General features: G+C 28.5%; 1 protein-coding gene across 3 annotated transcripts in view; it reads right to left on the bottom strand.

The window, feature by feature from the left end:
* LOC107444238 (RNA binding protein fox-1 homolog 1-like) overlaps window positions 1-9,485 on the bottom strand; it is a 298,304-nt gene that overhangs the window by 277,979 nt on the left and 10,840 nt on the right. For 2 of the 3 annotated variants that reach the window (XM_071177681.1, XM_071177683.1), the window contains exon 1: window positions 4,563-5,571. The exons of the other annotated variant lie outside the window; for it this stretch is intronic. The gene's annotated coding sequence lies outside the window, so the exon portion shown is untranslated. Of the gene's footprint in view, window positions 1-4,562; window positions 5,572-9,485 lie in introns of those variants that run through there. 3 annotated transcript variants of the gene reach the window in all.

The raw sequence follows: 9,485 nt of genomic DNA, 5'->3' as shown, positions 1-9,485 counted from the left end.
GAAAAAAAAATATGTGTGTGTGTGTGTGTGTGTGTGTGAGTGTTTATAAGCTCACCGAGCAAAAAATTAGTCACCCTAGTGCACAAGCACCGATGAATCGTTACGTTTCGTTAAATGACGCAGTGGTCATGTGACGTGCTCAACTGCGAACACACTGCCTGAACGTCATCAAAGGCAAGTAGCCATCAGTGTGATATTTTTGTTTTAAGCGGAAATTGTGCGTAAATATATGAGTAAGTGTAAGTATTTGACAGATTGGGGAAAAGGGGTAATTGTGTTTAGCCGTGTCCATGGTTATACGGTGAATGAACCAGACAGGAATTGCTTCAGTTAGTGAATGAAAGTCCAACCTAATCTGTTAGTGAGAGAGCATTGCGACGGGAGCTACAAGCCATGAACATTTGGAGTCGAATAACTCGTAAGAGGCCATTGTTCACACAGGCACATAATGCTGCGCCACTTCAGTGGGCTAGGAGTCATCGAACGTGGACAGTTGCTCACTGGCGGAATGTAATATGTTCAGACGAATCACGTTTTTGCCTCTATTCAATTGACGCACGTCAACGAGTACACCGGATACCAGATGAAGTATTTCCTCCTGACTCAGTGCGAGGTCAAGTTCAAGACGGAGGTGGGTATGTCATGTTTTTGGTTTTTTTTCTTATTGGGCCCTCTCACTGAGGTGGCCACTAGCATGAAACACCATGCTTATTTGAACATTCTGGATGATCGGGTGCTGCCTTTCAAGAAGACGACAGCAAAGTTCATCGGGCTGTAAGAATATGTGACAGGTTTTATGAACACTCAAACACTCCATCACATCTCTACTGGCAATCAAAGTCAACTGATTTGAACTCCATTGAAAATTTTAGGGGCATTTTGTAACAACGGGTAAAACGCCGAAATCAGCATCCTCTTAATTTGGTGGATTTGCGCGATCAAATCCTCAGCGAGTGACTTAAACTGGATTCGACGTACCTGCAAAACCTTGTGGACTTACTACGTAACTGAATCCAGTTGGTTATCAATTCCAGAAGCTGTGTTACTCGTTACTAAATGATATTTTTTATGATTTCTCTAAGGGTGACTAATTTTTTGTCCGGTGTGCTTATATATATATATACATATATATATATATATTAGTTATAGAAGACTTTAAAAAAGAAAAATATTGCCATTTAAAAAAAAAGCAATGACTTATGTTTTTTAGTAAGATATTTAAATTAGGTGCTAAGTAAGATTATTACTTATGCCAGTAAAATTATCACTGTAAGGTCATAACAGAATTAAGGTCATAACAGAAATTTTCTCTCTATGTTCATAGAGAATAAAACCTGGAAAACCTCCCCACGGTTATCCTGATGGCAAGGATTTTGAAACCCATTATCCGTCTATTTTACGTCAGCACTGTTGTGACCTAAATATTTACCAAATTCTTTGGCAACTCTTTCTGTGGAATTTAACACGTGAAACAATGATCGGAGGGAATTTGAAACAGTCATTTAGGTTCACTGTATCATCTAACGTATATTCACCAAATTTATCACCGATGAGTTCTTAATTGCGTATTTGTACTCGGTACATACATGCACACATACATATAAAAATTCTGATTTATTTATATAGATTATAAATAAGGCTTATGGATATAGGATTTATGGATATAGGATTAACGCTATGGATTATGGATATAGGAGTGCTAGTAGGATTTATACGTCTTTTCAACTGCGTTATCTACTAATTTAACCACTGCAATTGCAACTTTAAATGACTGACATAGTTTTAATGTTTATTTTCCATTGATAAACGCTTAATTTTTTATTTCATTTTCAAAAGGCCCTTTAGTACTTTTATTTGCTTATAGGCCAAATAAATGAATTAACTAATTAATAAATAAATAAAGGAATACAAAAAATAAAATAAATAAATAAAAATAAATAAATAAGAATAAGTAAATAAAAATAAATAAATAAGTAAAAAATAAATAAAATATATAAATATGATAAACTGTGTTCAAACAAATTGAAACTACTCATAATTCAATGATCGACGTATTAGGCATTAAGTGCAGTTATACATATCTTGTAATTCAGAAAGTGTACATGACTGCTGAGTTCGATTAGCTTAATGCATTACATAAAAAATTCATAAACACACCAGAATAATAAAACAGACACACATAAACGATCCAATACTTGCGCAAGTAAAGTTGTCATTGATCAGTTCAAAGTTATGTTTTTCACAACACAATAACTTCAAATCGGAACAATTATTGCGTGATAAATTTTTACGTTTGGCGTAAACAAAACGTTATTAGCTTTTGCTGCTAAAAGCGAATACTGAATTATTTTATTTGCATGCCTTAATGCCTTAATAAATTCATTCTTTTTCGAATAAATTTTTCCTTCCATATGTACTTATATCTACTTTTATTTTTTATATGTAAAAATATATGTGCATATTGTTTTGCAAATTTGCTGGATATTTGAATAAATATTCGATTTTTTTCGTTCTACAATAGAAAAAGACACTTTCGGTTTTTTCCTTAAAATGATAATGCAATATTTTTATTTAAATTTTAGAATTGTAACTGCAGCAGTCTCATGATAGCATTGTAAGTATTTATTAATTTTATATTTTATGATCTTTTTCATGTTTTATTTAAAACTAAATGCATTTCAGACCATAGAAAATAAAAAAAATATATTGAACTATTTAAAATATAGTAAATATGAATGGCTAAAAATACTGTTAATATTAAAAAAATTAATTAGAATAGTAAATTGAAAAATAATTTAGTCACGTCGATTATTTTTTTAAAAACTATAACAAACATTTTTGCCCATCAAAAAATATATGATATTATACATCAAACATCAAATATAAAAAATAAATATATCACGAAGCTGTCTTTACCGTAAATTTGCAAATGAGGTCTCAATTGAAATAAAACAAATATTTTTTTGTTAATAAAAAAGCTCGAAAAAAAGCAATGTGATTCTTAATTGCGTATAATATTGTTGAATCATACAAATGAATATTATAAAATGTTTCCGATTGTGTTACGCTAGTGCGTCTCTAACAGTCAAATTAAACTTTAAAGCTAAAAATGCAATAAATAAAATTGTTTGGAAAAATAATCAAATTTGTCAGAAAGTATGTTATTTTCACTTGTGATAATATAATCATCGAATATTTCTAAACACTTCTGAGGATTTCTCAATCACACATTTTATACGAACATTAAAAATTCCTTTGCTGCAGATTAAATTTTCTGATAATTTTAAAATTATTATAATTAAAAATTATTATTAAATTTTAAAAATTATCGTAATTAAGAATTATTATTAAATTTTGAAATTATTATAATTAAAAATTATTATTGAATTTTAAAATTATTATAATTGAAATAAAATTATTATACTAATTATTCTGCTGAAATAATAATTTCAAATCACTCAAATATCTCTTTATGTTTTAACGTAATTTGTAATTTATTTTACAGGTAGGATTTAATTCTTATTTTCATAAACTAATAAAAACTATTATTTTTGTGAACTAGTAAATCATNTATTATTAAATTTTGAAATTATTTTAATTAAAAATTATTATTGAATTTTAAAATTATTATCATTGAAATAAAATTATTCTGCTGAAATAATAATTTCAAATCACTCAAATATCTCTTTATGTTTTAACGTAATTTGTAATTTATTTTACAGGTAGGATTTATTTCTTATTTTCATAAACTAATAAAAACTATTATTTTTGTGAACTAGTAAATCATGACAGCAATTGGGAGTTTTTAAAGCAAATGCTGTTGAAATGATAATCAAGAAACATAATATTCAATTTCAGTTATTGGTAACATGTAATGGGTCAATCTATCAGCACTCAAGGTAGTAAGAAGATTTTTGAGAGAAAGGCTAGTTTAATATATTAGATATGAAATATTAATTTATATGTAATTTCTATATATTATATAAAATATTAATTTCTATATATTAATTTTTTAATTTTTTGATATATATTAACTTTTATTTATAAGTTATTTAATTTTATTTTATTTATATATATATTAGTTTCATTATATTATTATTTTTATTTAATTTAATTCTTTTTATTAGTTTTTGTGTGATTAAAAAAATAATTTAGATCTTAGCAATAGTTCATTTCTTTGAACTTCCGACCTAATCAAAAGTTTAATTTGTAATTTGTAAGCTTTAAAATTCAAAGTTTATCATATGAAAAACAGTTTTTAAATTAATATTACTTCCTTTCATATTTTAGAAAATTTCATTCTATGCAATGTGCTTTTTTTTAAATAATCATTTCTTTATTGAAATTTTATTTTTTGCTTTAGTGTTTATTACAATTTATGACTTAAACTCATTATTAATAAGAAATTTGGTTTTGCATGCTTTTTTTGGTTCATAAATATTAATATTCTTAAGTATAATTTTGTTTTTATAAATATTTTATTATAATAGAATTTTTAAAAAATAAATTTTTTTAGTGAAAAACACTTAATAATGATAAAAATTTTTTAAACAACTTCTTACCGTGCCTAGCCTAGGAAGTAAAACAGCCCCTGAGGGAAAGGCCAGGGTCCCACAGGCGGCCCAGGGTGGTGCCGGCCCAGTAAGGTCTGGAGATGCGGGGTGGTGGTTCTGAGCAGCAGCGGCAAAAAGAGGTAAGACGGCCGGAGAAGTAGCCACGATGTTCTGCGTTGACTCCAGTGTACCTCAATAAATAGTCGTCAATACCATTAAAAGAGGCAGAAACTGCCTACAACGATTTAATCGTATATATTCTGCTTTCAAGTTCTATATTCAGGGAAAATAATGTCAAGTTCAATTGTCAATTTCTTAGTTTAAAAAATATGTATGTTCTATAGAAAAGAAATCCAGGATTTAAAATTTTCTAAAGTTTGAAAAATCAGGATTTTTTTCTTTGCATCGAAGACAATGATATTAGCACCTTTTATTTTGAAGATAAACAACAAATATTTTTCTACATTATGTCTATTAAAAATATATATTTAGTTTAGAATTTCAATAAAATGATAAAGCATCGAATTCATATAAAAATGATACTCAATGCTAGATATGTCAAATTTATCTTTCTTTACAAAATTACCATTTCTCAGTGAAGTTAGTGATTACAGTTTTTGATAAATTATAAAATTAGCTGCGAATTCAAATATTTCTTGTATCATCTTAGAAGTTACAGATGATTTTCATTAACTTTCCAAATATTATTCTAAAAATCTTTGAATCTGTTCAAAATTTCTTGTCTTTAACCACAGCTGTTGCTGATTATATAACAGTTGTTGTTTTTATCTTTTAGGTTTGTGTGGTTATTTTTTGGTATCCACTTTCGAAAATATCATCTAAGATGCCTCATTCACACAACAAGTGTTGTCACAATACTGTTGAGGTCAAAAAACTTTACAAACTATTTCGTATGCGGTTCCAAAACCTTGTAAAATATTTTGTCTCCCTAAACTATCGCACGTTTTAAGCGCACGACAGCTACGTGTGCAACTAAAGGATGAATGAGGCTCGCAGGAAGGCCGACTTTCAAGGAGGCGCTGGAATCGGAATTATGGGGGTGGAGCTGCGGGGTTTGCAATCGATGGCATATCATCGGATGGCTTGTGTATACGTGCTTGTATATATGCATACATATGTGTCTGTCATCTGTAGCTCACAATGAGTTCTTTTCGGAAAAGGAATTTGGCGATGAATTGGTCGCGGACACTAAAAAAAGAATAAAGTCGACTTGTGGTATGAGGGAATTAGTGCTTTATTAAGATTAAACGGTTAAATTTAATTTTTACCCGATGAGGCATTTTGGTGGGAATCTCTTGGGAGAGAGCTGTTTTATTAGACGCTTTAAATACGCTCAATGGAATTTGCGCTACCGCATACTTAAGAAAAATTTCCTTTTGTGTGCTGTAAAGAACGTTGATTGCCCGGATAGTCAAGCGCAATTAATGAGTCATTTGCTTAAATGTTATTAGAACGTTAAATGCTCAAAGGAATTAAAAGAACTTCGAAAAAATCATCCAAATAATGGGCTGTAATTACGATTATTTATTAATGTAAGGAATTTAGAATACATAAAACAAATATTTTTTATTATTATTATTTTTTAATTCATTCAAAACCTTTTTTTTCTTTTCATTCAAATGGCTCGAATATGATTACGATTGCCATTTAAAGCGTAATATTAATTATGGCATAAAGTTAGAAGGGAAAAACTTTTCATGTGTTATAAATAAATTAAACTATATTTTAAATGAATAAAATAAGAAAATTCTCGTTTATGGTTTTTAATAAATGCTAGAAATAAATTTTTATACGTCATAAAATAGGAATACATATAATCTGTAAATGCATTCGTCCCCAAAAAAATAAAAATAAAAATTAAAATTAATGAAAATAAAAATCAATTTTAATTTTAAAGTTTAATTTTAATTTTAAAATTTATTTTAGAATTAAAATTAAATAAAAAAATAATAAAAAAAAATAAGTAAATAAAATGAATATATAAATAAATAAAAATACTTTTCCGTTAACTTCCAATAACACGTTTGCGTGTTAAACTTATAAAATAAATTACTGCATTATAGACATATTGATGTGACAAAGATATTTTTCTTCTGCACTGCAATATGAAACAGCTTTTTTGCATCAAGTAGTTGGGTATTTTTTTCTTGTTTACTTGCATTTTTCTCGTTTTCCTGTTTACTACCTATGTGTTAATAAGAACCGTAATTTTGAAAACTGGAATTTCCGGAAAACCATTATGATACGAACGGTAAAATTCCAAGTGGAATACCGTATATTTTACTTTTATCAACCAAAGTTTTATCGTTTTTTCGCCTGAAATGTCATTATTCTACAGTATGGTGATTTAAAAAAAATATTTTGCTGCGTAATTCATTGTTTGATTTCTTATTTTCGCAAATCCAGTTCCTTCAATAAATCACTATATTCCGGATATTTTCAATCAAAAAAATTATAATTTTAAAAGAAATTCACACTTTTTTTTATTACATTTTTTTCATTTTTAGTACCTAACTTTTATTTCTTTGCTCCTTATTGTGCTTGAAAATATTTGAAAAAAATATCTAAAACACCGTCATATCTTAACGCAAATTTACGTTTATTTTCAAACAGAAAAATTGCTTTACCATATAAAATATACAACCAACATAAAAGTAAGGACTGTACGTATGAAATACGAGTTTTCTGAGGGTGTGGAAAATTAAACTTCAACAGCGAGAACCTACGAGATGATGAATGAACAGAACGTTCGTTTATCATTTTGGATTTATTCACCATGCTTAGTTGATGAATTCAGAAAATTCTGCACCCTTAACAAACATAGGATTTAACGGTTAAGGAATTTAAAGGGCAAATATTTTTATAGTAATAAAAAATGCATCATAAATCCTGGTGAAATAACGAATGCTGAAACGAATTCAACGACAAAAGAAATTCTCAACATAATGTGTCATATGATTAATTAGCTACATTCCATTGTGCTGCGCTAATTAAAAGGGTAAACACGCGTTTCCGCCTGCGGTATTCTTAAGGCCTCTAGTGGAAAAATTTATACACTTTATAAAAATTAACAATTAAAATATTTTTAACCCTTTCGTGAAAAATTTCTTTTTTGATTTTCTCCCAGTTTTTTTATGTTTTATTAACAATTCAACAACAGCATTTAAGGAAATACATTTTATTTTGCCGAATTTTGCGTACATATTTGACTATCTTGGGAGGGAAGTCTACTTCCCAAGAAAACATTTATAGGAATACAGAAAATTTAATAGCCATAATTTGCTGTAGGTAAATCAGAAGCATTTTGCAGTAAACGAGGGATCATCACATTCTGCACTTATATAGCGGGTACTTTTTTCTATAGTTGGAAATCATCTTTGTCAAATGATTTTTCTCTCTGATTAATTCAGAAAACTGAAGCAGAAATTAGTGCCCTCATTGTTATAATAACAAGGCCAATATATTGTGTATAGTTTCGCTCTTCCCACTGGGGTATTTTGTAAAATCATATGGGTGGGAAGTAATCTTCCCAAGACCTGAAAGGGTGGATGATAGTGTGAATGTCTACAAAAGGACTCCCAATGTGTATATCTTTCAAAATACAACATATCCAAAGACAGAGGAACTGTTTTTAACATTATATAGTTACTAAACATAGGAGATAAAAAGATTTAAAGAATGCTTCATTAACAGAGAATATAATAAGAATTTTAAACATGATTTTCAAAATTGGTGGTAAAAGTTTCCAGCACCTGACACTTTGTGTAATTTCCCTATTTTGTATTGCGGCATCATCATCATCTCAAACTTTGCTTATTTTTAAAATCGTGTCTAAATTACATTGCCAATAGTTATAAAAGTTCGCTTATGATACCGTCCAGTACAGAGTACAGCACTACTAATTGGAAACTGTTATATATAACTGCAAAAACTATCTTAATAATTTTCATTATCAAGGCACAGTTTACTCTTTCGTTTTCGAAAGTAATAGCTATGATGACAAGTCTGGACGATTCTAGTTCAAGAAGGGGGGATAGGCTGAGATTGGTATGTTCTGAAATTCTAAAGTGCTTGGTACAAAATTACCCATCATCGTTTCTTTCATTTAAACCTTATTTCGAAGAAATCGATGCAGACTTGTCTCATACGCAAAGCTCGAAATGTTCTCAGGTCAAAAAACAGAAATTATTTTATTGTTTATTCTCCAATTGAAGGTAATTATTTATTTCTAACTTTGAGTAATATTATGAAAACACCCTGTTTTTATGAATCACATAATAGGTATATAATAATGCGATGTAAAAATAAAACATGCATCGCATTCTAAATGCTTGGATTGTATAATGATAAAGTTCTAAAAAGCATTTAAAAAATGGTTTAGATAATGAAAAGTAACATTAAAAATTCTCCTATAATCAAACTTCTGTAAATGATATAGTCGGTAATATAATGCAGAACTTAATTTGTTTCAAATTTTAATAATATGCCTATTATTTATTTCTATAACTTATGTAATCAAAACTAAAATCTTAAAGGAATAAAAAACAATTTATTAATGGTTAGCTCTTTTATTACAATATTTAAGGTTTAATATTTTATTAGGGCTCATGATGTCTCAGAAATATTTTCTCCTCCTGAGAAATACCCAATTTATCGTAATAGTTCAAGTTGATTAATGATACCTTACAGCAAATATATAGATTCCATAGTGGGTAATTGATGTACAGTACAAACATTAATTTCTCAACTCCTCTTCCATGAATTTGAATCCTCATTTATAAGCTTATACGTATACACTTAAGGGATTGTGTTATTTTTTACTTATGATTGATTGCCTTCTTCGGAAGTTGAAAACAATTTCTAGCCTAGGAAAAATATTATATTTAAAAAAATATCAAAAGAATATTATAT

The sequence above is a fragment of the Parasteatoda tepidariorum genome, chromosome 2 (assembly GCF_043381705.1).
Source record: "Parasteatoda tepidariorum isolate YZ-2023 chromosome 2, CAS_Ptep_4.0, whole genome shotgun sequence".
In the NCBI taxonomy this organism is placed as follows: domain Eukaryota; kingdom Metazoa; phylum Arthropoda; class Arachnida; order Araneae; family Theridiidae; genus Parasteatoda; species Parasteatoda tepidariorum.
The sequence above is the reverse complement of the archived record's forward strand: the minus strand, read 5'-3'. Positions and strand labels throughout refer to the sequence as shown.